Below are 27,225 nucleotides of genomic sequence, written 5' to 3'. Positions count from 1 at the left end.
GCTCAGCGCCGCAGGTCAGTGGCACCGAGCTGCTGGGAGGATGGGTTGATGGCACGGTGCACCAGCCTCTGGCGATGAGTGGGCTTCTCTGTCCGGTGCCCAGTGCAGGTGAGAGCGGAGAGGGCTACTGGAGGAGGGGGCAGAAAGGACAGGGAGGAAGAGGCATAACTCAGGCTGTTGCTGCCTCTTCGATATTAACAACAGGGGGAACCCGATAAACCAAGAGGCATCTGGGTAGAATACAGTTTACTAAAGACACGTGATGCCAACGGTATTTTACTTAAAGAAAAATTAAAGGCAGGGATACTAGAAATTATCTGTCTCAAAACATTATGAATTGTACAGAGTCAATCTATCATAATATTATAACGTTCATCTAGTGGCTATTAACACCAACTGAAAAAAAGATACACAAACAATAATTATGATTTGTAACTTTCTTTTTAAAAAGTCTTTTTTCATTTTTTTTATCATATGTACAAATCAACTAGTCACACAATATTTCATCTTGTGAGAAAACAATCAGCACAATCAAATTTTCTTTTTGTTAACCCTAAATCCTTGGGTTATATATGAAGCCCAATAAATTATATACAAGGAAAGTACTGCCAATGTCTTTTCTGGCCTTAATTCCTTTTTGAACACCAAGATATTCAGGAGCATGGGAAGCAATAATCAATGTCTTTATAGCTTCTAATCAAATTGTACTCCTAGGGATTGTGTCCATGAAATTTCAAAATCAAGAGGGTGTCGAAATTGGTGATAACTGTCGACGCGTTTCGGCCTGTCAAGCAGTTTTAGGCCTCATCAGGACAATGGGCATCAAAAAATCATAATGATTTCCGCAGCATAGTTTCACAAATTTCCCAGCCCAGTTCCAGCTATGGTATCACGGAGCTATGAATTTAAATCACTCCAGGTAGACAGCGAGTAAGAATTCCTCTGCTAAACACAGCCTGTGTTTGTCTGTATATCTCGCCACACCGGTAAATCAAAAACTTTATTTAGAACTCGTATTATTCTTCACGGTCCTCTTTGGCGCAGGGGGGGTCCTAACCCTCTAGGGGACTCACAACTCTTCAAAATGGTACATACTCAGCCCAATGCCAATGAATATCTGTGAAATATTGAAGACTTGAGGGGTCCTCCTCACAGTCAGCAAAGGGGGGGTGGGGAGATGCAGTATTTTGCATTACTCCACTGGAGGGCAGAAGTGGCATAACAGCTGAGGAGTGGAACGCAGTGGGACAGAACACGGACACTGGCGGCAGAACTTCAGTAGAGCGCGTGGAGGAAGGTGCATGGGGATAATGCGCTGCTTACCCTGGCCGGTCCCACGGCGCCACCGTGGCCTTCATCACCGAAGCCTCTCCAGTCAGGCGAGGAGTCTGTGCGGTGCTGCAGATGGCCAGCTATGGATGGGCACTCCTGCCTGGGAGACCTTGCCTGACTTTTTAGCAGAGGATGAAATGGATATTGTGTGAAGGATGAGGGATGAAAACCTGCTCCGGGGAGGGTGGCCAACGCAGCTACAGAGCACAAGCAGAGCACAAGAGACGGTGTCAATCAAATGAGCTCTGCTCTGCCAATCCAAGTGGGGTATTCAGGCCCTCTTTGACGCAGTGTCCCCAGTTCCAACAATGAGCCATTTCCACTTTGCTGTGTCTACATAAAAACACTTGGAGCCAATTCCTAAAAGTGGGAATTTAAACAGTGCTTAATGTGTAATGAAATAAGGGTTGTATGTCGTTACAACAACGCATTCGTTCCAACGCATGCCGTTACCACACATGCGTTACAACGGAATGCTTTTTCCACGCATAACCGTTACCACTAATATTTCCTTACCACGCATAGATTTACAACGATTTTCGTTGTAAATTTATGCATGGTAAGGGCATACTCTTGGTAAAGGTTATACCCCTCCCCTGTACCCTTATATGACCCCCCCCAGCTCCTTATAATTACCCTTAACCCGTAATCTTTCAAAAAAACTTTTTTTAACTAAGATTCCCCTTACCTTTTCACGTCATCTCCTCTCCATCCTCCTTGGTGACGTCGTACGTCATACAGAGGAAGCAGAAGTTCCCCTCCGTTTCCTCTCAAACAACACCGATTGCCTCTGCTTCATAACATCAGGTGAGTTTTTTTGAGGGGGGAGAGACCCCCATCCACCCTTTTTATTCCCACACTTTTTTTTGGGGGGGGGGGGGGGAGACCCCCAAGCCCCCTTTTTCTTTTTTTCTAGCCTTTACCATACATGCCTTTACTACATATCTCGTAGTAAAGGTATGGGTGGCAAAGGCTGTTGTGGTAACCACGCATGCGTTGTAATGCATGCGTGGTAAAGGTTTTCATGGAAACGGCCACGTTATAGTGGCCGTTTCCCGAAATAAGTGCCAGGGCCACTGCAGCTTGCACCACCCAATGCCCCCGCCAGCTACAAGATGTGGGCGGCAGGTATTAGTAATTTTTAAAGTAGATTGAATTAATAACTAACTGTAGTTGTGCTTATCTCTAAATTAGTCAAACAGAAGTGCTGGTGTTGCAAGTTAAGTACCAGTGCCAAGCACCGGAAACCACCGGCTCAAATTAAGCACTGAATTTTAAAAAGCCATAGACTTTGAAGACTGTAGATAGTCTGACCCCAAGAGATCATGCTGAAGTCTTGCAAGGTCACAGAACAAGAGATTCAGCCATTTTAGGATTAGGCATCTCAATTTACAAAATACGAAAGGGCCAGGCTGGAAATCAGACTCAGTCCTGGCAAAAATATTTAAAGCAGCCGTACCCTGAAGGAAGCCAGGATAAAAATTTGTGTCTGTGGGGTCAGGGTTCAATCAAAGCAGGTTATCTTGTTCACAAAAGTAGCCCTCAAGCCTACAGCCTACTGCTCAAATGCTAGAGATGCAAAATTTCCAGCCTGGATGTGCAAGATTTGATCAGGCTCGGCTCCCATTTCAGTTCTGACAAAACCATTACAAAATACTGCAGCCCTGGAGAAAAAAATAACTAGAAATGTTTTCTTTCTGCATAAAATGTATTTACAGTTTTCTAGACGTTGAGCAAATTCTTGGAATGGGCGGAAAAATCTGCTCTGAGGTGTCTGTGCGAGTGCTGGACTCTCAATGATAATTTGCTAGTGGTGACGAATAGGAAGAATGGAAAATGCAGACAGTTCATGAATATCCTGTAGTAGGTGGCAGAGGACAACTACATGTTGTTAACACAGAAAAGACAGACGGACTTGCGGTGACTAACATTGCAGAGCATTACATTTTATTTGGTTGCCCATGTATTATTATTATGAGCAGAAAGACTAGCGTTGCTTAATTTGAGCAGGTGGTTTCCGGTGTTCGGCACTGGCACTTATGACCTTCTGCCACATGGTGGTGCTGTTTGTCTAATTTAGAAAGAAGCACAACAGTTGTTTATTAATTCAATATACATTAAAAACTACTAATAGCTGCCACCCAAGTCATTCTTATAGCTTTGGGGGCCTGGAATAGTCTATATTGTCACACTTGTACGAGCGTGATGGTTAGTAGTTGGTTTGGTACTGTCATTGGGTGCACTGACAGAGGTAATGGGTGGTGCACGCTACAATGGCCTATTGAACTTATGATTTTACAAATTAAGCACTGCAGACTGGAGATATTGAATATGAAATTAAATGTGTGCACTTTCTGATGTAAAACAGACTCTCACAAAATTCTAGCGGAAGTGCTGCATTGAAGGTGGAAAAATACATCAGCAGCCAATAGCATGATGGTGAGAGAGAAATAAACCTCTGGTGTGAAGCAGGAGATCACTCTGGACAAGTTTAATTATTGTTAACAACAGGGCAACAGGTATATGCGTGGTCAAGCCAGACCCAAAAACATATTCACAATCTCCTAAATCCAATAAAGCTAGGAGAAGTGTTAGGTAGGGGTTGAGTGCATTACTGAACCCTAAATCATTTTCTGGTGTTTATATTACCATTGTCAGAAAGTAGTGTAAGTATCTCCACAAAAACTCATAAGGATCCTTAGCCGAGTCTGTGGGCATACCCAGAGGATATTGTCTGCTGCATGTATTCCTGGAAGTGCAAAACAGGGGAGAGTTTACCAAAGTCACTCAGATGAAACCTATTATAAGCATATAGTACCAACATTAGCCCTTTCAAATCTGGAAAGTCCTGAAGCCATTTCTAAATGTGGTATTGAAGCTAAGATATTGGAATTAGTGTCCTATTTTGAGATCAGCTGTTTCAAATCCTTTGCTAGAAAGATTTCTCTGTTAAAGCCAACTAGGTGAGAGAGCCATACACTGAAACTTCTAGCCCTGAGACTCTGTACATGCTGCATGCAATGGTGCGACCAGGAATAGTGCCATTAGGTTCCTGTGTTAAAAGCATTTTAAGCCATTGGTAGATTTGACTAGTTTCTGCTCCTGTAAAGGTAAAGGCACCCTGGTGCCAACATAGCCACATATTTTGCCCTCACATGGCTTGTGCTGCTCACATTGGTATTCTTTGAATGGGCAAAAAACAAAAAAGTCTCAATTGTCAGTGTAACTCAGAAGGCACACATTGTAAGTCCTTGAGAATCGTGAGGCAAAAAAGACGGAAAAGCCAATATCAACCTTTCCTTGAAACTTTCAAGGATGTCTATCAATGCTTAGTGGTCGCACCTGCAGTCACAAACCACTGAGTGGTTATTGACTGCCTTTGCAATATTCAACCATTCCTAAAATGGAAGCTGCCTGTCAGGGACATCTTCCACTGTGTGCAGTGATTAACGTAACTAGACAAACCCCCCCTCCGGCCCCCCACCCCACCCGCAAATTACACGGAGCCCTCCTCACCCCCTGGAACCAATCAGGAGCTCTCAGGCCAGGGGTCCACCGCACATGCACAGTGCCGGGGGCCGGCCCGGAGCTCAGGGACCCACGGGGGCTGCAGGGGCCATTGTTACGCCACTGACTGTGAGTGACAGCAGAGGCAGGGTTGGATTGGGATGAGAAATTGGCCCGGGCATGCTAAAAAAAGTGGCCCACATTTGCATATTGTCTTTCTGCAAAACACTGCTTCAGCGAAATTTTATAAAAAAAAGGGGGGGGGGGGTAAAAAAAATGCACAATTTAGTATACACTGGTGAAACACACCTGAAAACAAGTGAGGCCACTTCTGCTCAGGCCCCCAGCCCCTGCTCAATCTGCCTACATTAATGGACCGGGCCAGCGAGAGAAAGGGAGTGACACCTCTGCCGGTTGATTAAAGAGAGGTAATGGACGCCCATCTGCCTCCAGAAAGGTCACTCAGGCACCCACTGGGCCACTGGCAGCCAGGGTCGGACTGGCTACCGGGCGTTTTGGAATGCTGCCGAGCTGTGGGCTGATGTCACTGCTGCGGGGGCTAATTTCGTTGATGGAGACCTGCGTGTGCTTAGAAATAAACAAAGCTAAATTAATTTCATTCAGCGCACGCAGGTCCCCATCAACGAAATCAGCCCCCAGCTCGGTAGCATTCCAAAACGCCCAGTAGCCAGTCCCGCCCTGCTGGCAGCATCGAACAATGCAGAAACCACCCAAATCCGTCCCCACGCTGCTCAAAAAAGCTGCCCACAGCTGGAGCTTGGACACCGGCCCCTCGGGCATTGTCCTAGTGCCCGCATTACCAATCAGACCCTGAGCTGAGGGCATTTAAGGACCCATGGACCATACACACCCTATTATGTCACTTTTGCAATCTGCCACATATGTTTACATTTCAATGCCTGCACAAAGGGAAAATAATGTACAAGTGAAGGTCCGCTGTGCCTGGCAGGCAAACATTGCTGCATTCGGAAACATCAGCAACATTTCGCAGAATGAACCCTGCCTCGTATATTGATGTGTTAAGGTTTCTGAGAATCCTTCCCACCAGCAGCTTGGCTTTAGTTGTTTCCAATTATAGGAAAAGGACAAAAAGCACATGGACCCTGTTTCCCACCTTCACTCTGCTGCAAGTACTGTGGTGTTTGCCATTCCCTGTTGCTCAAGTAGGGAACATTTTGCAAATGCACGTGTTTTATTTTCAGCTGTACAAGGTTCTGTAGTATGGCTGCTGATGTATTGCCACATCCAAAGAAGGACATTTTGCAAGTTTCCCCTGACTTAGGAATGGTGTCCAATACCAGTCCTTTGCAGATTCATGCAATTAATCGGGAAACAACCTTTACAACGCAACTTTTACAACGCAACTTTTACAACGCACTACCATTACAAAGAAACTTTTACAACGCATGACACTACAACGCACACCACTACAATGCATGCCATTACAACTCAGTCTTTACAACGCATACCATTACAAAGTATAACATTACCATCCAACACTTACCCTAATGTTGCACCCCCTGGAGTTAAAATAGTAATTTTTACCCTTACACTATCCAACACTTACCCTACTGTTGCACCCCCTGGAGTTAGAATAGTAATTTTTACCCCTACACTATCCAACACTTACCCTACTGTTGCACCCCCTGGAGTTAGAATAGTAAATTTTACCCCTACAATATCCAATACTTACCAAACATGCAATAAAATGTAAAGCGTTGTAATGGTATGCGTTGTAAAGGTATTATGCATTGTAATGGAATGCGTTGTAAATGTAGTTTTTAAAATTTCGTTGTAATGCCATGCGTTGTAATGGAATGCGTTGTAATGGATGTTGCATTGTAAAAAATGTGTTGTAAAGGTGTGCGTTGTAAAAGTGTGCGTTGTAACGTCATACATCCAATTAATCAATACAAAAACACAGCAAACATGAAATAAGTATATTACAAAAATTCCCACCGAAAACCACAATACAAATACTGAACGCCAGGTGCAAACAGGGAAAGTGTGCCCTATTACATGGAATGCGCTGCCCCCAGGGCAGCCGCAAAGCTGGGCTGCCCCAGGTCAGCGCATTGTAGTGAAAAACCGAGCAGCTTTGAAGAACCGCTCCGTTTTTCGCTGTACAGGCGGCAATGCGCCTGCATTTGTCTTTTAAGGTGGATTAGAGATCCCCTTGCAGTGAGTGACTGCACCCACCTGCAAGGGGATGTCTTGGGCTGCCATCAGGGGCGCACTGACAGTGCTCCACATTCTAGTCTTCTTTACCTCTGCACCCATGTCTATAATACAGTGCAGGCGCAGAACGCGGACACAGAGGCAAAGGGGTTCACCTCTGCGGATTGCGCTGGCGCTATATGTGCGCCAGCTCTATTTATTTTACAGAAAGGGTTTCACAAGCATATGCAGCCTTTTCTGTAATACCAAAGTGCCCCGGGGCGTGCAAAGCGGGTGCAAACGCTCATCACGCCCCCTGCAGCACTTTCCATAATACGGCCCCAGGTCTCTACCCAAAATCCAATGGAAACAGTGGAGAACCCAGCACATGAAATAAATCCATAACAAACGCATCAAACCTTCAACACAGATATACATATGAAGGAGTCCTATCACCATCACAACTATTCAGCACTTGCAGACTGCAGAGGGAAAGGAGCCACAGACTTTGTGCATGCTCTGGTAAGCTACTAAACAAACCTTTTCGCGTACTCTCCCTCAGACAACACAAAGAACGCCTGCAAGGTCCGGATCATGTTCAGAAAAATTAAAAGATTTGGAACTCAAATACTTAAATATCATAAAAATTTAACAAAAACGGATAAAAGGAAACCAATTAAAATTATTGTAACCATGTTAATTGTGATTTTTAGTGGGACCCTGGAAATGCTGGGCAGACCCATGATTGCAAATGGTCATGCAGTGCTAGGAATTTGTCTAGGTAAACAAAGTTACTTTAAGACTTTGAGCTGCAATTTCTCCAGCAGACAGAGTTTAACATTTTATCGATCTAGCGGTCTCTACATTGACCAGTACCTGCTCCTGGAGGGAGTGCTGACGGGCGGTGACGCAAGGCGACGGAGGGGCAGGGTGGGGGGGGGGGGGGCAGCCAACTCCAGATTATGGCCTATTGAGTGCAATGCAATTCGTTTTATTTAATTATTTGTATACTTACATCTGTAATGCCATAATCCGTAGTTTACTACCCCACACCTTGACCCTCCCCCGCCCTGCATCATCGCCCGGTAGCACTCCCTCCAGGAGCTGCTACTGACATTGACGTATATATGCTAGGCCTCCATAGTGAAGAAATGGCAGATAAACAAAAAGCTCTAAAGAGGAGAAGGTGCGTCTCATTAATGCACCTCGTTAAATGACACTGGATGCAGAGTCGTGAGGCATGTGCGACAACTTCTCGCAGTTGGTTCTCAGCTTCCAAGAGTTCATAGTGGTTTCTGTCACCACTTAGCCTTCCCCATTGGCTACGACTTAACATGGTTACAATGCAAGTGTCATATCCTGATCATATTGGGAAGTAGGGGGTATAAGAGGCTGGAAAAAGAGCCCAGGCTGCAACATCCCAAATATGTTATATCTACACAAACTCAGTCACTATTTTAACAAAACTAAATGGATGTATTTGAGAAATAACTCGGTGCCCTCTCCCAAGCATAAACTTATTTCTCTTTAATGACGCAGGACTTTCACCCACAGTGTTCTTCATCTTCCTGTCTGCTCATAGCTGTGGTAAAAGCAACATTATCCATTATAGCCCACTGCTGAGGACTATACTGGTTGTTAAAGGCCCTGAACCTGAGATGTAGGCATGAGCCACAGGTGAGAGCCTATAACTAGGGAGAGGACCTTTAATAACTGGTATAGCCTGAGGCTATAAGGTTGTTCGAACATTCCACCCACTAAGAGTAGAATTGTGTCCTCTAAAAAGAGGAGAAACATGAAGACAAACATTGCTCTGTTGGAACTCCGGGCTTATAACAGCCATTATAAACCCAGAGCTTCTCCATTGTTTTCAATGGAGCGGAGCTTTACTAGCCGGTATAACCTAGCTACGAAGGGCTACGAAGGGCTATAAGGTAATTGGAACATTCTGCCACTAGAGGGCAGAATGTTCTAACAAATAAAACAAAGCCCTCTCAGAGCCGGAGGGGGTTTAAATCCCCTCAGGTATGAGAGAGGCCATTGTGAAAACATTGGAATGTTGCTTTGTGGGCCTTTACCGGCCAGAGGAATCACGGAGCGCTCCATTGTCTTCAATGAAGTGCTCCACTTTCCATGTAAATGAGTGGGAAGCAATCCTAGCAGTCAAAAACATTTAAATAAAAACATCTCTCCTCAGATCTACAATGACAGAATTTACTAGAGGAAAATTAGTCCCAAAGCGTTTGAAAATAACAAATGAGGCCTGAATTTTCCTGGATGACCTATTGTTCCAGAAAGACTGGACTTACATTGCATGAAAGTGCTCTAGAGACCAAGTGATCCAGATTATAACTATGGCCGAACGAATCTCTGAAATGATGCTAGCTGGAATTCTTGTAGTAGAAACCAATGTGAAAACTGCAATTCAATTTATTCTTCACACAAAAAGACTAGATGAAATTGAAATTCATTAATAGAAGTCTGAGTTCAAATAGTTTTTGAAAACTTTTAAAATTAACCAAGGTCAAAAATGATGCTCAGAAATGTTTTCAGCTAGTAGTTTATCCTTATACTCGAGATTACTACTACTCAAATCCACAATATCTGACTAGGAAAATGAAAATCGAACTGGAAAACGTACCCTAGTGAATTCAGATAACTAAAGCAGCAAGGATGTAGGCCCGGGCAACAATTCGCGTCATTTCTAGCATGTTCAATTTTGGTCTGTACATAACTTGAATCCTAATATGCTGATTAAAATTCAAACCACTGCACTACTAGCTGGCCTATGAGTGGGCGAAGAGAGTCTCTAGCTGACGGTAATCTGTAAATTTAACTCAAATCAAATTGAGAAAAACCTAGTAATAAGAGCTTAAATAATCAAAAACAGAAATAGTGGGAAACGAATTAATAGGACTTAAAAACAGTAAGTACTACAAAAGTAAATTTATAACAATTAATAGAAATAGAGTTTTGTTGAAAATGATATAACAGTTATATATTACTTTATGTATAAAAAATGTTATTATTGACTCTATAGTGAATTCGGTTAAGGATATGGAGAAAAATGTCGAGATTTGACAAAGTTAGAGGGAGACAGGCTACGGGGGATTAGGAAGAGGGTGTGAAAGGGACACATTTTTAAAAGGTGAAGCATTGTGAGGCATGGTGAGGTGAAAAACACATTATTTTAAGAGTGGTAATAGGAAGGTGACTTTATAGTGATAGTGCCCCCCAAATAAGACAAGGAGAAGACAACAAGGAGCAAATATAGGAGGGAAAAGTTTAAGGAGGGAGTAGTAAGGAATGTGGGATAAAAAAAAACAGTAGAGAGGGGAAACCAGAGTTGGGTTTAACCACCTGGAAAAGCATTTTCAAAAACGAAATATCGCAAAGTGACACGATGTGGGAAAGGAAGAAAAAAATGATGTGCAAAGTTTGGAGAAAGGCCACTATCTTTTTAAAATTAATTAAATGGACATTTAAAAAAACATGTGGACAGCAATTGCCTTTAAAAAGCCATTCAGTCAATTGGTTTCCAGTAGTTTCTACCAAATGGTAAATGTCATTCATGTTTAAAATTCGAATTAAACAGTTTAGGGTAAATAGTTTCTAAAAATTGTTTTCGATGAATTTGTGTTTTTGAAGATCTTGACATAAAGAAAGCAGCCGACTCTGGCAGTCGAATTGAGGAGTAGCTCCTGTGGATAAGATCTGATCTGATTGGTTGCCCACCATGGTATCTGGTAACTGTTCTTGAATATTCGAAATAAAGGATTACAAAACTGAACTTGCCTTTTGATGGACATTTGCTGTGCCAAATTATTTTTTTTCCAAGGCTACTATAGTTGTGCCTTACTCTGCTGCTAGTCCAGGCTCAGCCTTCTCCCTTTGTTGTATTTTCTCCTCTTGTTCCTTGCCTTGGGATAATGCTTTTTATTTTAAAAATAAACTATTTTCTGATTTTTAGGTCTCGGCAACGAGAACTATTGTCACAGAGTAAGCTCGCAAGGGAGTACAGAGCGGTGCACGAGCCGACCAGGGTCTGTGGACGCGCACACACAAAGGCAGGCAGGCAGGCACACACCAGACACACACAGACACAGACAGACACACGCACGCACACACACACACACACACAAACGCACACACACGCACACACACACCCTCCCTCTCTGCCCACTCCCTCTCTGCCGCCCCCCCTCTACCCCCATTCACCGGGCTCTTTCCCTCCGCAGCGGGTCAGTCAGGGCAGCAGGCAGACTCGGAATCTTCTCCGGCGATCTTCAGCTGATGTGCACGCTCACGCTGCGTCTCCTGCGCGCCCACCACGCTGTTTCGCGCCCGTTGATGCTCAGCTTGTGATTACTACTCCTTCTAACCCGGATTCCAAATTACTATTTCTTGGTTCTCTAACTCCACTCTGTTGATTCATAACAAACTGATATTCAGCACATTTCACAGTCTCGCTTTTGTATTTCATAAATACAATAAGATTATTTTAAGCAATGTCTACCCTTCTTTTGGTTCTGTGCCTATTATGCTTCGGACTATAGAGTTTTAGAAAGTGTGGTGGAAGATTCCATGATATCAGTGGTGTGCACAGTGCAGAGTGAGTGTGCAGAGTGCAGAATAGTGAGTGCAGAGTGTGAGTGCAGAGTAGTGAGTGCAGAGTAGTGAGTGCAGAGTAGTGAGTGCAGAGTAGTGAGCGCAGAGTAGTGAGTGCGCAGAGTAGTGAGTGCGCAGAGTAGTGAGTGCGCAGAGTAGTGAGTGCGCAGAGTAGTGAGTGCGCAGAGTAGTGAGTGCGCAGAGTAGTGAGTGCGCAGAGTAGTGAGTGCGCAGAGTAGTGAGTGCGCAGAGTAGTGAGTGCAGAGTAGTGAGTGCAGAGTAGTGAGTGCAGAGTAGTGAGTGCAGAGTAGTGAGTGCAGAGTAGTGAGTAGTGAGTAGTGAGTGCAGAGTAGTGAGTAGTGAGTGCAGAGTAGTGAGTAGTGAGTGCAGAGTAGTGAGTAGTGAGTGCAGAGTAGTGAGTGCAGAGTGCAGAGTAGTGAGTGCAGAGTGCAGAGTAGTGAGTAGTGAGTGCAGAGTAGTGAGTGCAGAGTAGTGAGTGCAGAGTAGTGAGTGCAGAGTAGTGAGTGCAGAGTAGTGAGTAGTGAGTGCAGAGTAGTGAGTAGTAAGTGCAGAGTAGTGAGTAGTGAGTGCAGAGTAGTGAGTAGTGAGAGCAGAGTAGTGAGTGCAGAGTAGTGAGTAGTGAGTGCAGAGTAGTGAGTAGTAAGTGCAGAGTAGTGAGTAGTGAGTGCAGAGTAGTGAGTAGTGAGAGCAGAGTAGTGAGTAGTGAGTGCAGAGTAGTGAGTAGTGAGTGCAGAGTAGTGAGTGCAGAGTAGTGAGTAGTGAGTGCAGAGTAGTGAGTAGTGAGTGCAGAGTAGTGAGTGCAGAGTAGTGAGTGCAGAGTAGTGAGTGCAGAGTAGTGAGTGCGCAGAGTAGTGAGTGCGCAGAGTAGTGAGTGCGCAGAGTAGTGAGTGCGCAGAGTAGTGAGTGCGCAGAGTAGTGAGTGCAGAGTAGTGAGTGCAGAGTAGTGAGTGCTGAGTGCAGAGTAGTGAGTAGTGAGTGCAGAGTAGTGAGTAGTGAGTGCAGAGTAGTGAGTGCAGAGTAGTGAGTGCAGAGTAGTGAGTAGTGAGTAGTGAGTGCAGAGTAGTGAGTGCAGAGTAGTGAGTAGTGAGTGCAGAGTAGTGAGTAGTGAGTGCAGAGTAGTGAGTGCAGAGTGCAGAGTAGTGAGTGCAGAGTGCAGAGTAGTGAGTAGTGAGTGCAGAGTAGTGAGTGCAGAGTAGTGAGTGCAGAGTAGTGAGTGCAGAGTAGTGAGTAGTGAGTGCAGAGTAGTGAGTAGTAAGTGCAGAGTAGTGAGTAGTGAGTGCAGAGTAGTGAGTAGTGAGAGCAGAGTAGTGAGTGCAGAGTAGTGAGTAGTGAGTGCAGAGTAGTGAGTAGTAAGTGCAGAGTAGTGAGTAGTGAGTGCAGAGTAGTGAGTAGTGAGAGCAGAGTAGTGAGTAGTGAGAGCAGAGTAGTGAGTAGTGAGTGCAGAGTAGTGAGTAGTGAGTGCAGAGTAGTGAGTAGTGAGTGCAGAGTAGTGAGTAGTGAGTGCAGAGTAGTGAGTAGTGAGTGCAGAGTAGTGAGTAGTGAGTGCAGAGTAGTGAGTGCAGAGTAGTGAGTAGTGAGTGCAGAGTAGTGAGTGCAGAGTAGTGAGTGCAGAGTAGTGAGTGCAGAGTAGTGAATGCAGAGTAGTGAATGCAGAGTGCAGAGTAGTGAGTGCAGAGTAGTGAGTAGTGAGTAGTGAGTGCAGAGTAGTGAGTGCAGAGTAGTGAGTAGTGAGTGCAGAGTAGTGAGTGCAGAGTAGTGAGTAGTGAGTGCAGAGTAGTGAGTGCAGAGTAGTGAGTAGTGAGTGCAGAGTAGTGAGTAGTGAGTGCAGAGTAGTGAGTAGTGAGTGCGGAGTAGTGAGTAGTGAGTGCGGAGTAGTGAGTAGTGAGTGCAGAGTAGTGAGTGCAGAGTAGTGAGTGCAGAGTAGTGAGTGCAGAGTAGTGAGTGCAGAGTAGTGAGTGCAGAGTAGTGAGTGCAGAGTGCAGTGCAGTGCAGGTGAGTGCAGTGCAGTGCAGGTGAGTGCAGTGCAGTGCAGGTGAGTGCAGTGCAGGTGAGTGCAGTGCAGGTGAGTGCAGTGCAGTGCAGGTGAGTGCAGTGCAGGTGAGTGCAGTGCAGGTGAGTGCAGTGCAGGTGAGTGCAGTGCAGGTGAGTGCAGTGCAGGTGAGTGCAGTGCAGGTGAGTGCAGTGCAGGTGAGTGCAGTGCAGGTGAGTGCAGTGCAGGTGAGTGCAGTGCAGGTGAGTGCAGTGCAGGTGAGTGCAGTGCAGGTGAGTGCAGTGCAGTGCAGGTGAGTGCAGTGCAGGTGAGTGCAATGCAGGTGTGTGCAGTGCAATGCAGGTGAGTGCAGTGCAGGTGAGTGCAGTGCAGTGCAGGTGAGTGCAGTGCAGGTGAGTGCAGTGCAGGTGTGTGCAGTGCAATGCAGGTGAGTGCAGTGCAGGTGAGTGCACTGCAGTGCAGGTGAGTGCAGTGCAGGTGAGTGCAGTGCAGGTGAGTGCAGTGCAGGTGAGTGCAGTGCAGGTGTGTGCAGTGCAGGTCAGTGCAGTGCAGGTGAGTGCAGTGCAGTGCAGGTGAGTGCAGTGCAGGTGAGTGCAGTGCAGTGCAGGTGAGTGCAGTGCAATGCAGGTGAGTGCAGTGCAGGTGAGTGCAGTGCAGTGCAGTGCAGGTGAGTGTAGTGCAGTGCAGGTGAGTGCAGTGCAGTGCAGGTGAGTGCAGTGCAGGTGAGTGCAGTGCAGGTGAGTGCAGTGCAGGTGTGTGCAGTTCAGGTGAGTGCAGTGCAATGCAGGTGAGTGCAGTGCAGGTGAGTGCAGTGCAGTGCAGGTGAGTGCAGTGCAGGTGAGTGCAGTGCAGTGCAGGTGAGTGCAGTGCAGTGCAGGCGAGTGCAGTGGAGTGCAGGTGAGCGCAGTGCAGGTGAGTGCAGGTGAGTGCAGTGCAGGTGAGTGCAGTGCAGGTGAGTGCAGTGCAGGTGAGTGCAGGTGAGTGCAGTGCAGGTGAGTGCAGTGCAGGTGAGTGCAGTGCAGGTGAGTGCAGTGCAGGTGAGTGCAGTGCAGGCCAGTGCAGTGCAGGTGAGTGCAGTGCAGGTGAGTGCAGTGCAGTGCAGGTGAGTGCAGTGCAGGCGAGTGCAGTGCAGGTGAGTGCAGTGCAGGCGAGTGCAGTGCAGGCGAGTGCAGTGCAGGCGAGTGCAGTGCAGGCGAGTGCAGTGCAGGCGAGTGCAGTGCAGGCGAGTGCAGTGCAGGCGAGTGCAGTGCAGTGCGTGCAGTGCAGGCGAGTGCAGTGCAGGTGAGTGCAGTGCAGGTGAGTGCAGTGCAGTGCAGGTGAGTGCAGTACAGTGCAGGTGAGTGCAGTACAGTGCAGGTGAGTGCAGTACAGTGCAGGTGAGTGGAGTGCAGGTGAGTGCAGTGCAGGTGAGTGCAGTGCAGGTGCAGTGCAGGTGAGTGCAGTGCAGTGCAGGTGAGTGCAGTGCAGGTGAGTGCAGTGCAGGTGAGTGCAGTGCAGTGCAGGTGAGTGCAGTGCAGTGCAGGTGAGTGCAGTGCAGGTGAGTGCAGGTGAGTGCAGTGCAGGTGAATGCAGTGCAGGTGAGTGCAGTGCAGGTGAGTGCAGTGCAGTGCAGGTGAGTGCAGTGCAGGCGAGTGCAGTGCAGTGCAGGTGAGTGCAGTGCAGTGCAGGTGAGTGCAGTGCAGGTGAGTGCAGTGCAGTGCAGGTGAGTGCAGTGCAGGTGAGTGCAGTGCAGGTGAGTGCAGTGCAGGTGAGTGCAGTGCAGTGCAGGTGAGTGCAGTGCAGTGCAGGTGAGTGCAGTTGAGTGCAGTGCAGGTGAGTGCAGGTGAGTGCAGTGCAGTGCTGGTGAGTGCAGTTGAGTGCAGTGCAGGTGAGTGCAGTTGAGTGCAGAGTGGTGTGTATTGACAATGTAAATGACAATGCCATTTATTTATGATTTAAAGAAAAAAAAATTGTCATGAGCAATGCCAATAGCTCTACCTTTAATGATGCCGAGACCATTGCATTGTAAATGCTTGTTTTTTTGGTGTCCTCTTCTAAGTTACTCAAATGCAAAAACCTTTCTGCTCCTCTCAGGGTGTGAAATTTTGGAAGCAATATTTTTCGAATGTATGCATTTACAGAGAAATAACTGGTGTAATGCTTATGAGGCTCTGAATGGGTTTTGACCAGTGGATATGGATCTCTGCTGTGGGCTGTGCCGAACTAAACAAGCACATCCCTGCATGCAAGGTGTCATGTGGCATGCCCTACTCTGGGTAAATAACAAGGACCCCCTGATTGTGGATCAATTTCCTGGGTCAGGGCAAGCAATAGAATGACAAGTAACAACCCAGGCAAAACCAAAATTCCAAAGTGCAATGAAAACCAGCAAATTGAAAATGACACTTTACTAAAAAACGAACCTGACGGTGCAGTGCCGTAAGTTCAATTTTTCCAATTAATTATATGATGGTACTTTCCTGACGAAGACACTTGGTGTCGAAACGCGTTGAAGAAACCGTCACTACTTCACCCTTACCATCATTTTTAAATTTTATGTTCATGTCTGTTTTAATTATTATGTATATGGTGTTTTAGAAAATATATGCATTTTTTGTGTAATTTGTATTCAGAAAAATATTAAATACTCTGATGATTTTTTATAAGTGTCATTTGTAATTTGCTGGTTTTCATTGCACTTTGGAATTTTGGTTTGCCTGGGGTTGTTACTTGTCATTATATAGCATGCCCTACTCTTTCCATGCAGAACTTCTAGCTTGGGATCGGTTTGGCTGGAGCCAGGTCACTAGACGGGCGTTGACGTTTGGCTTAAATAAATATCGATCTCATTTTAGGTTAATTATTCTTGTGCCAGAGGTGTGCACAAAGATGAATATACAGGTAATGTGCAGCGCAATTTCTTTTATACTGTAATGCTGGATAATGTGCCTGTGCTGTTAAGAGCCGTTTTGTGATGACAGTCAATGTAAACTGGATATTCAGTTCCATGCATATATTCCATTGCGATAAATCATTATTGCAGGCCTGGGAAAGGGACAATAGGCACACGTTTTACAGCATAGGTACAGAATGTTCTTACACATAAACTCCTTTTTTTTTAAGTTTGAGTTTATTAAAGAATAACACAGCGGCTTGTCCTGTGGGCCGCAGCACACGCACAATAGGAAAAATACAGTTTTGAAACATCCATGCACCATGTGGCAGGCACCATGTGGAGCCTGCCACACGATGCATAGCTATTTAGGGAGTCACCACAGATGCACCCCAGGGCCCATAGCAGAGAGCCATGGGGTAAAGGGGCCCTGCTAGGGGCCCTAAAATATTTAACAACAAGGGGTGGTGATGGACAGAGTTTCTGAATTAAGCAGAATACTCTCACCCAGTCAAGAGATCAGGGCTAGATCCAACACCGTTTTTTAGCTCACTGCACCATCCCAGTTCAGAACCTGGCTATATGCAAATTAGTCTGTTCCTGTCCCAGTGCATGATGGGAACAGGGCAAACCAAACTACCAAGCCAATTCTTACACTGGGAAGGAAACAAGCTTCCGGGGACCGGTTTCTGGCGTTTCAGCCGTCGTCGGCCCGGCTTGCTTGAATCCTGATGGTGCAATGAGCAAGGGACTCACATCTGAGTATACCCTTCCACGCTTAGGGTGGACAAAATATTTAACAACAAGGGGTGGTGATGGACAGAGTTTCTGAATTAAGCAGAATACTCTCACCCAGTCAAGAGATCAGGGCTAGATCCAACACCGTTTTTTAGCTCACTGCACCATCCCAGTTCAGAACCTGGCTATATGCAAATTAGTCTGTTCCTGTCCCAGTGCATGATGGGAACAGGGCAAACCAAACTACCAAGCCAATTCTTACACTGGGAAGGAAACAAGCTTCCGGGGACCGGTTTCTGGCGTTTCAGCCGTCGTCGGCCCGGCTTGCTTGAATCCTGATGGTGCAATGAGCAAGGGACTCACATCTGAGTATACCCTTCCACGCTTAGGGTGGACAAAATATTTAACAACAAGGGGTGGTGATGGACAGAGTTTCTGAATTAAGCAGAATACTCTCACCCAGTCAAGAGATCAGGGCTAGATCCAACACCGTTTTTTAGCTCACTGCACCATCTAAAAGGCCCTTTCTGTTAGCCTTTAGCCATAAGTCGATGAAGCGCCTGCCCGTGGCTGGAGAATCCCGTGCACTGGTCTCCGAAGTCTAAGATCACCGCTCCGATTCCAATGCAGGCCCTGGTGTGCGGCTGTAAGAACCAACATATTGCGGAACCGCAGCTGGTGAGACCAACGCAGCGCTGTTGCCATTACTATCACATCCAGAACCAACACATCCATGCATCGCACTCGTGCGCCAAGTCTACAAGGACACCAGGGCCACAGTAAGAAACCGACGCAACACCTTCCCTTCAGTAGGGAACCGACGCATCACCTCCCCTGCGTGGCAGTAAGGAACTTACGCATCACATCCCCTGGAACAAGGAACAAACGCATCACCTTTCCCGGGTGTAAGGAACCAACGCATCACCTTCCCTAGGCTGTTTTTGTTTATGATTGTGACACATCCAAGGTACTTTATGTTTAAAGTGTTGTATCTATAATTTGCTTTGGACAGAACTATTTTTACCTTCTAAGGATTACATTTTGATTACTGTGTTGCGTATTTCGGTTGTTTTGGTCTTGTTTGGTTTCGATAAAGATTACATATTTTTCTAAACTGGTGTGGTGTCCATTTATAGTGTCTTCACTGTATTATTGTATGTGTGCACAAATGCTTTACACACTGCCTCTGAGATAAGCCTGTCTGCTCGTGCCAAGCTACCAAGCTACCAAGGAGGTGACCAGGGGTTATTGTAGAAGTGTATTCCCCTTACCCTAACTAGGAAGAAGTGTCCCAACTTGGACAAAGGTGCAAACCTTTGCGAAGTAGAGACCCCCATTTTTAGCATGGCCCCTGATTTCAACAATGGAAAGAACAAGGCTCTCTTGAGATACACCTGTCCTAATCTTTTGAACCTATCCCAGAACTAGTGCATCCACAGAGATCTCATGATGCACCTCTATACTCACCGTCACCCTTCTATCATTAGTAAGACACCCACAAAGCTCTCAAGAAGTTTCTCTATTTTGTTTTGCCATCATGCATGTAACTTCAGGACAAAGCAAAGCAAAGAGCCCTCAAACTACTCCACAGTACTGACATATCAGTCACTAATACTGAAATAATGCCTTTAAGAGTAATAGACTCTGGGCCACTAAATGAGAAATGACGCATCGCTGCGTGAAAGCAGCGATGCGTCACTTCTCAGTGCGCACTCCTTGCGACATACCTGATGCGTCATATTTAATGTATGACACATCATGTCGCAAGGAGTTACAGATACGTCGGTATTTCTGACGTATCTAAGCGCAAAAGTGACGCATTGCTGGAGTGTGTCACAAAAGTGACGTAACTCCAGCAATGCGTCCTTTCACATGGGGCAAGCCCCATGTGAAAGGGCCTGCGTCAGTCTTACGACTGCTGTGAGGCAGTCGCAAGATTTAGACGCAATGGCATCCTAGAAGTGACGCAGTGAAATCTCATTGATTTCACTGTGTCACTTCTATGATGCTTTTTGCGGGGGAACGCCCCCCCCTGCATACATTATACCTGACGCAGGTATAATGTAGCACAGGGGTTTACAAAGTGATGCATCTGCTTAGATACGTCTCTTTGTAAACAGTGCCCAACAGGAGGCATGTTTTACGCAGCCGATGCGTCAAAAAAAGTGACGCATCGGAAGAGCAAAACTGACTCAAGGCCTCATAAATGAGGCCCGCTGTATCTTGCTAAATACACAGATTTAAGCAGTATATGACTTGGTCACCGATTCAGATGTCAGCAGGTCAGACTAGGGAGCCAACCTGAATGGCTTAATCACTGCAGGCTCATGGTCTCTAGCAGAATGTCACCTCTAAGCAACACTTTGGAGCTCCTTGCTCCACCTTTGCTGCCAAGAGTGTAGACAAGCATTAAACATATTGATGGGTCCTCAGGATAGGAAACTTGCCGCCGGTCCCTTATTTAATCAAACGTAGTGGTGCAAGTTCAAAACCCATCGCCAATCTCTCGAAAGATCTTTTGAAACACCTTGTGGTTATCAACGAATGTCTCCCTGGCCTTTCCAAAGTGACAGTGTGTTAGAATTCTTGTATTCAGCAGGACGTACGAGACTGGATACTGAAACCCCAGGTCTTCTAGGCCATTGAGTACCTTTTGGGTCTCCTCAATCTGGACCTCTTTGTCTTTCCCCTCAAACCTCAACTTCTGGTCTTTATCAGCTGGCACTCATATCCAGAGGCATGGGCCACAGATGCCTTACTTCAGGACTCAAGCCATTCCACCCTCTTGCATTTAACGCATTCTCCCTCCTTTCTGGCGTCCTGTTCCTTTCGCTTGCAATCTCATCCTAGTCTCTCCAGATTATGAATCCACCCATTGAATATTTTAAAACCATTTGTTCATAATTCTCATCTTATACTTATTTGGCATGTTAGTTGGCCATTTGAGGTTCCTCTCTCGCAGTGAGATTGTATTCCCACAACTGCTCAAGACCAAGCAGTGGTGATGGAACAATTTTCAGGGTGGGGGTGCTGCCATCAATGTTACATCACAGAAGTCAAAGGGATTGTGAAAAATCCAAGTGTCGCACAAAGAATAAGTGTATCAAGTGAGCCAAGCCCATTTATCAGGAGAGGGGTAATGGTGTAGTATGCAACCGGTGGTGTACTTTGGAGCTCACTGTCGCAAATATATTACTACAGCATAGCGTAGCAGCACACTTCTGTTTTCAGACAGCAAATCGTCTTTGAAATGCCCACTAAATTTGCAGAGACATGCTGGCTTCTTGATAAAAGTAAACTATACAGAGTACAAATGATTATGTGTGGCATTTGGGTGTCAGCAAGTATTTATAATTTCTGCTAATCAAAGTGCCCTGGCTTGTTCTGATCCTATTAAAATCTTTGCTTCCATTGCATTTGAGAATTACAAAAAAATTGCCTATTTTCTGCTTTCCTATCTGCTGGTATATTTTAAAATATTTGTAGAGTTAATTTACAGGCATTTAAATGTTGTCATGTGTTAAAATAATTACATTCTACAGCCTTTCCTGTCACACTCCGGGTACACCAGCAAGATTGTCACATGGTTACAAAACCCTCTCACTTTCCAGTCAGAAAAAAAGTAGACACTAATCTCCATGTCAGAAGAATAAACAACAATTTTTCAGAAGTCATATCCTGACATTTGACCTCTGTCTTTGAATGGACAGCAAATGTGACAAGTTAAAAACAAAGTTTAAATTCTTTATTGCTAATTCACCTTGTGACGTTCAGCATAGTTATTTTGGGATTGCTGCAGCACCCACTCCACCTGGACTTCCAGGGCCTATGGGGCAAAAAACTGGATACCTCTGGTCAGCAGCTAGCACTGTCCATTCCTAGCTTGCTAGAAATCCAGACCCTTCAGCCAGAATAGGCAATGCATGGCTATTTCAGAGGTCCTCCATAGCAACTCATATCTAAGGGCTGTGAGAGCAGGGCCGCACTGGGAACCCATAGCAGCCCTTGCAATTTTGTAGGACCAGCCCCCAAGGGGGGAGGGAGAGGGCCGAGTGCAAGAGTGAAGCACTGCTTCTTTTGTGACTGGGGGCCAATATTGTAGTGCCGCTGCAAAACCGGCCCCCAGTAACAAAACCGGCTCCCAGCACTGATGTTTTTGTTACTGGGGGCCGATATTGACGCACAACTGCAAAACCGGCACCTAGTAACAAAACAAAATGCCCCCATCTCCTCAAAACTGGCCCCCGCCCTTCCAACCTCCCTGGGAAATGCCCGGTGCCCTCGACAGCCAGTCTGGCCATGAGTGAGAGGACAGGGAAAAGTAGTCATGTTGGCCAACAAAGTTCCTGAACCCGACATCCCGCTGTTCCTGGGCAGACCATATACGATAGTAGCGAATCAGAGCCTGAGAAGCCAAACTTCTCCTTATACAAAGTCAGGTGAAGTCAGGAAACTTTACCCGCCTTCATATTATGCAAAGTTTCCTGTGTTTGCCTGACGTCACAAGGGCAGCTTAAACTTTGCACACCCCTCATGAGAATGTGTTACCCAGTACAAAAAAATCTGTTCTTAAAAATGCACTGCGATACTCCATAAAGATTCACAAATGAAAGAATCCTCCTCGACGCAATATGGAAATTTTCCTATTTTGGCCCGTGGGGCGAAACTTTCCAGAATCCCAGTTGAAATGGGGCTTCATGCAAGAGCATATTGGTGGTGATCAAAGACAGTCTGTCATACTGCATTAACCACTTGGATGCTAAGGGGTGTGCTAGGAGGTCCATGTAATTTCCATTGAAATCAATGGAAACTCCATGACGAGCTGAGCTTGTCATGAGCGTCGAAGGGGTTAGCATTGCCTTTACATCTGCATTATCACTACTAAAGAAGGCACTATGGTCATGAAAGCGAAAACATGAAGAAACTACTACAGCTATGTCTTTTTCAAAGGCTATCACACCTGTAACCATATTTTGGACTGATGTTTGCAAACTCCCATTGAAGCTTACAAGTGTTTGAATAATAAAGACCTTTACAGCCTTTAGATAGTTTTGTCTCACTTCTCACTGGGAAGAGGAGAAGCAATGGTATTAACTTGTGAACATTTAGTTCAATTGTTCTTCCTGTAATGAAACATGACAAGATTTATGTTCTCAGCCTGTCAGTTGTTTCACAGTCCTCATGGTTTAATAATGAGGATGAACAAGGCCAGGCAGGCCTGAGAGAGATGTGCTGGAATGTGTAAAGTATGGTTATTGACTCTGACACTGGTGAGTGTTTTACAAGGTAATACACATTCCAAATTGAAGGATTAAACACGTGGTATATGATTCTTGTTCCAAAAGTTATCTTTAATCTCTAGAGCAGCAATTATCAATCTGTGATAGGTGGACCCCTGGGGGTCAGCAATGCGTACTTATGGAGTCCGTGTAAGTGCACTTACTCATCAATGAGTAAGTTACTCATAAATGAGTAAGTGACTTCTGTGAATACCAAAATGAGTAAGTGCCTTCTGTGAATACCAACATGGTAGTAAGTTTAGGATTTTGTCGTGAGTTAGTTCTGTGATTAGGGCCCTATATGAATAAAGAAACAAAATTGAAAACTGAAAATTTTAAGTGTTGTGTAAATGTGAAGAGATTTGAAATAGGAGGCGAGAAATTAACTTGGCATCTTCATATTGATTCGTGGGAACAATGCAAGTGCGGCAGGCAGAAAAGTATGGATTATGGGTGGTCTCAATTGAATTTAGAAAAACTCCTATACCTCCACTAAAATTAAAAGTTTGATTTTATTTATATTTGTTTGTGGATTAATAGAACAGTTTATCATGAGTGTATTTGTTTGCTGAATGCTTCCTGCCATTATTTTGTGTATTGTTTTGCAGTTCAAATCATCAAAATTGCTTAGGCCGAGATCCCCAGATTCCAATAATGAATCAAGGGGGTCCAGAGATTCCAGTAAAATTAAGTGGAGGTCCACTGAAGTCAAAAGGTAAGAAACACTGCTTTAGAATATACTAAGGCACTCATTTGCAAGTTGGCTGCACTTTGGTGGGGGGATAATGGGGTTGTGGGATATCCAATTCCAGCCTGATCCCTGCATCAAATTCCACTAAACATACATGTTCTCCCTGAATGGGGAATAACTGCACCGACCCAGAAATGTATAGTTCATCTTTCTCCACTCCTGAGGGACAACCGCTGATATGTTTTGCCTGCTCGAAACTGGTGAAATGAGTTATCGGTCTGGGTGGGGGACAGCAGGACTGACCAGGTGCTTGGGCTATACCTCTAAGACATGAAGTACATATGAGCATGTAGGGTGCTTCATATGCCACTTTCAGAGATCACAACTGGTAATAGTAAAAGGAATGCTCCTTTAAAGACTTTAAGATGTGGGGATATAGGGGCATATTACCAACCTACAGCGATATTTATCGCTAAGTAGGGTTAGCGGTAATAATTTTATCGCCGCCCTTCACCTGTTTTTATCGCTGAGATAACTTGCTGTTAGCAAGGTTTATCTCAAAAGCGATAAAAATCAGGCGAAATGCATGAATATCGCTGTCAATACAGTGATATTCACGCATTAGCATGGCAATGCTCTTAGCCATGTTATCCACCTCCCATTGGATAACATGGCTAAGAACTGGTCAGGGCAGGCGTTAGCTTTTGGAGATATTCGCGCTTAGCGCGATTATTTCCAAAACTACGCCTGTATTGATCATAGGCGATAGCGATGTTTTCAGTCGCTAACATTTTGGCACGCCCACTTTGCATGTTATTAGCGATAAATATTGCAGACATGCAAAGCGGGCCCCAAAATGCTCGCTATCGCCTACAAGCTGTCACTAACTGGTGTTAGCGACAGCTTGGTAATTGGGCGAGAAAATTATCGCCGCTGTAGCGGGAAAAAGTCCCGCTAAAGCGGCGATAAGGGCTCTTGGTAATATGCCCCATAGATCCAGTCTTTATAAAACTAGTAGCTCAAATGCACAGGGCACATTTCGCCAAAAATGTAAAATGGTGCTTAGCATGTACCTTCCAAGAATAACATATAGGTGCAGCTGAGATGTGTTTTAGCTCCTATGTAATTTACCTTACTTATCAGTGAACGTATCAAATTGTGGAGGGTCAAATTACATTAAAAAAATTCATATTCATCAATGACAAGGTACTCACATCTTAAGCTTCAGAATGGCTGCCATTTCTATGTGATGCTATTCAACTTCTAGCTAAAAAAGGCGTTGAAGATGAAAATAAAAAATAGTCTGATTTGATAAGTAATTTATACGAGACAGAAGTGTGTGTTGAGTGATGCTCCAATGGAGGAACCAAGGGGCAGATTTATGAGTTCTGGCGCATCTCTGCAAATCAGCAGGGATGCGCCAGAACTGATGCGTCACGCAATTCCCTCCTTGCGGCACCACAGATGCGCCGCATTTACAATGCGGCGGAACATGGTGCAAGGAGGGGCAGATGCGTGACGCATCTTGTGGTGTACGGACAGCGCATTGCTGGAGTAGCGTCGCAAGTGCGACGCAACTCCTGCAATGTACAGAGGCCACCCATACATAACGTGGTGCGTCACTCCTTACGCCTGCTTCAAGCAGGCGTAAGGATTTGACACAGCAGCGTCGTATAACTGAATCAGTGAAATCTTGTAGATTTCACTGCGTCAGTTTTACGGGACTTTCCTACGAGGGAACGCCCACCCTGCGACAGAACGCCCACATGAAACCTGACGCAGGTTCCATGTGGCGCAGGGCTTTACAACGTGACGCATCTGCCTAGATGCGTCACGTTGTAAATAGGTCACAGGGATGCGCCACGTTTCCGCGCCGTTGCGTCACGCAACGGCGGCGTAAACGTGGCGCAAGTCCGACATAAATCTGCCCCCAAGTATATTTTCATATTTGAGCATCAGTTTTGAAAAAGTAATGACAGTAGAATTATTAGACAAGGTTTAGCACCTTTAGCACAAAGAGGCCCCACAGGGCTTTAAACATGGGTTTTACATAATACTATATTGAGAGGTGCTGGGAGATTACAATTTTTTGTTTAAAGGTTTAATGTCATATTATTGGAGCTACTGCAACAATTAAAGTGCAACAGACCCAAGCCGTAAGCTCTGCCTTATATGGAGTTGAAAGTGTGCTTAATTTGTGCTGGTATGTGCTGGTGCTCGGCTTAACTCTCATGATTTAATCATGATTTAACTCTCATGTGCACATGATGAATATACATGCTATTTCTGTATGTATTACAGATCGCTATTTCCCGCCAATTGGAGCCGGATGGCCCAATCCTAGTGATGTTTTTCTCCACATGGTAATTGCCATTTGACTTTTTTACCTTTTAAATACATTTCTATCCGTCTATATTTTTAAACATGGCTTTTTATTGTTTTAGGACAACTGAAGCCCCTCCCCTTTGCACCACCGCCCTGATGAAGACCCCGCCCTAAGGTTACATCGTTACCTAGCAATTTCTCTGGGGTCGAAACGTCGACTTTCTTTTCTCCCATTTACCAGCTGAAGCCATCTTAAATAGAGCTGAAATATGCTGATGAGCGACTTGCATGGTTTTATCTGAAAGTAACATGGCCATTCATAGTGTACCAACTGTTGGCTCTGTGCTACCACCGACAGCCAATGTATATTTGTGAAGCAAAAGACTAGTCCTTCAAAACTTTTTTACGCAGGACATTCTCTCACTACGTGTTTTCCTCACTTGCACTTCTATACCTTTTCACTACTTGGGGCACTAATGTTATGATATACAAGTATGCTGAAGATATACGCTTTTTTGCTTGCTACACATTGTGATTAAATAACAGTGTGCTTGACTTTATCATTACCCCTGTGTTTATTATTTATGTGATTATTTTGAATCGTTTGCTTTGTCATATAGACTGTGAACTGGGACCCCCCTTCCTTATGTGGTGCTCGGCACCAGCACTTATTTCTAAACACAAGAACGTATTTATCCACCACATAGTGGTGCTGTGTGTCCATTTTGTTTTAGCAGAGTTCATCAGTGGAGCATTTAACGATATGAGATACTTTAAAAAAAATTTATAAACCTAGCATGTAGGTATCACTGTTACTGCATTGGCAGCAGTGGAAGGAGCTGCGGGTGGTGCCAGCTGCTGTGGACCCCCAAGAAATACTTTGGGCCCTGGCAGATCATTTTTTTTTTTTTTACAAATTAAGAACTGAGGGGCATATTACCAAGCAATAGCGATAATTATCGCTATTGCTTGGTTAGAGACAAAAATTTACCGCTGAGCTGCGGCGAATTATATCGCAAATAAACCTTGGTATTACCAAGGTTTATCGCAAATGCGATAAAAATCGGCCGCAATGCATGAATATCGCTGAAAAGTCAGCGATATTCATGCATTACCGAGCTAATGCTTTTAGCCATGTTATCCACCTCCCATTGGATAACATGGCTAAGAACTGCTCAGGGCAGGTGTTAGCTTTTGGAGATATTCGCGCTTAGCGCGAATATCTCCATAAGTTGGTAATAGGAGATAGCGATGTTAGCGACTGTTTCCAGTCGCTAACATCTTGGCACGCCCACTTTGCATGTCATTAGTGATAAATATCACTGACATGCAAAGTGGGGCCCAAGATGGTCGCTATCTCCTACTAGCTGTCGCTAACTGGTGTTAGCGACAGCTAGGTAATAGGGAGATAATTTTATCTCCGCTTTCTTGGCTTTTAAAGCCAAAAAAGCGGAGATAAACCCCCTTGATAATATGCCCCTGAGTTGAAACTTGGTGCTTTAAAAGTTGCACCTCTCTGACCACCAATGAGAATTATCCTGTTAAGAGGCCACTCAGTTTCACACACACTCATAAAGAGGTGGAGTTCAAAGTCAATTAAAAAACCCTCTTCCTTGTATGGGAACAGAATGTGGACACAAACATGTGGGTGACCTGTGATGCAGTCATGATTCATACAAAAATT

General features: G+C 45.1%; 1 long non-coding RNA gene across 1 annotated transcript; it reads left to right on the top strand.

Annotated features, from left to right (window-relative positions):
- Positions 1–26,099, top strand: LOC144753020 (uncharacterized). The gene is made up of 4 exons (XR_013594172.1): positions 1–108; positions 23,134–23,240; positions 25,518–25,579; positions 25,661–26,099. It is a non-coding gene; the product is annotated as an uncharacterized LOC144753020 (long non-coding RNA).
- The last annotated feature ends 1,126 nt before the right edge of the window (positions 26,100–27,225 follow it).

The sequence above is a fragment of the Lissotriton helveticus genome, chromosome 5_1, assembly GCF_964261635.1.
Source record: "Lissotriton helveticus chromosome 5_1, aLisHel1.1, whole genome shotgun sequence".
In the NCBI taxonomy this organism is placed as follows: domain Eukaryota; kingdom Metazoa; phylum Chordata; class Amphibia; order Caudata; family Salamandridae; genus Lissotriton; species Lissotriton helveticus.
Note: the sequence above shows the minus strand (reverse complement) of the source record. Positions and strands in the feature narration are given on the sequence as shown.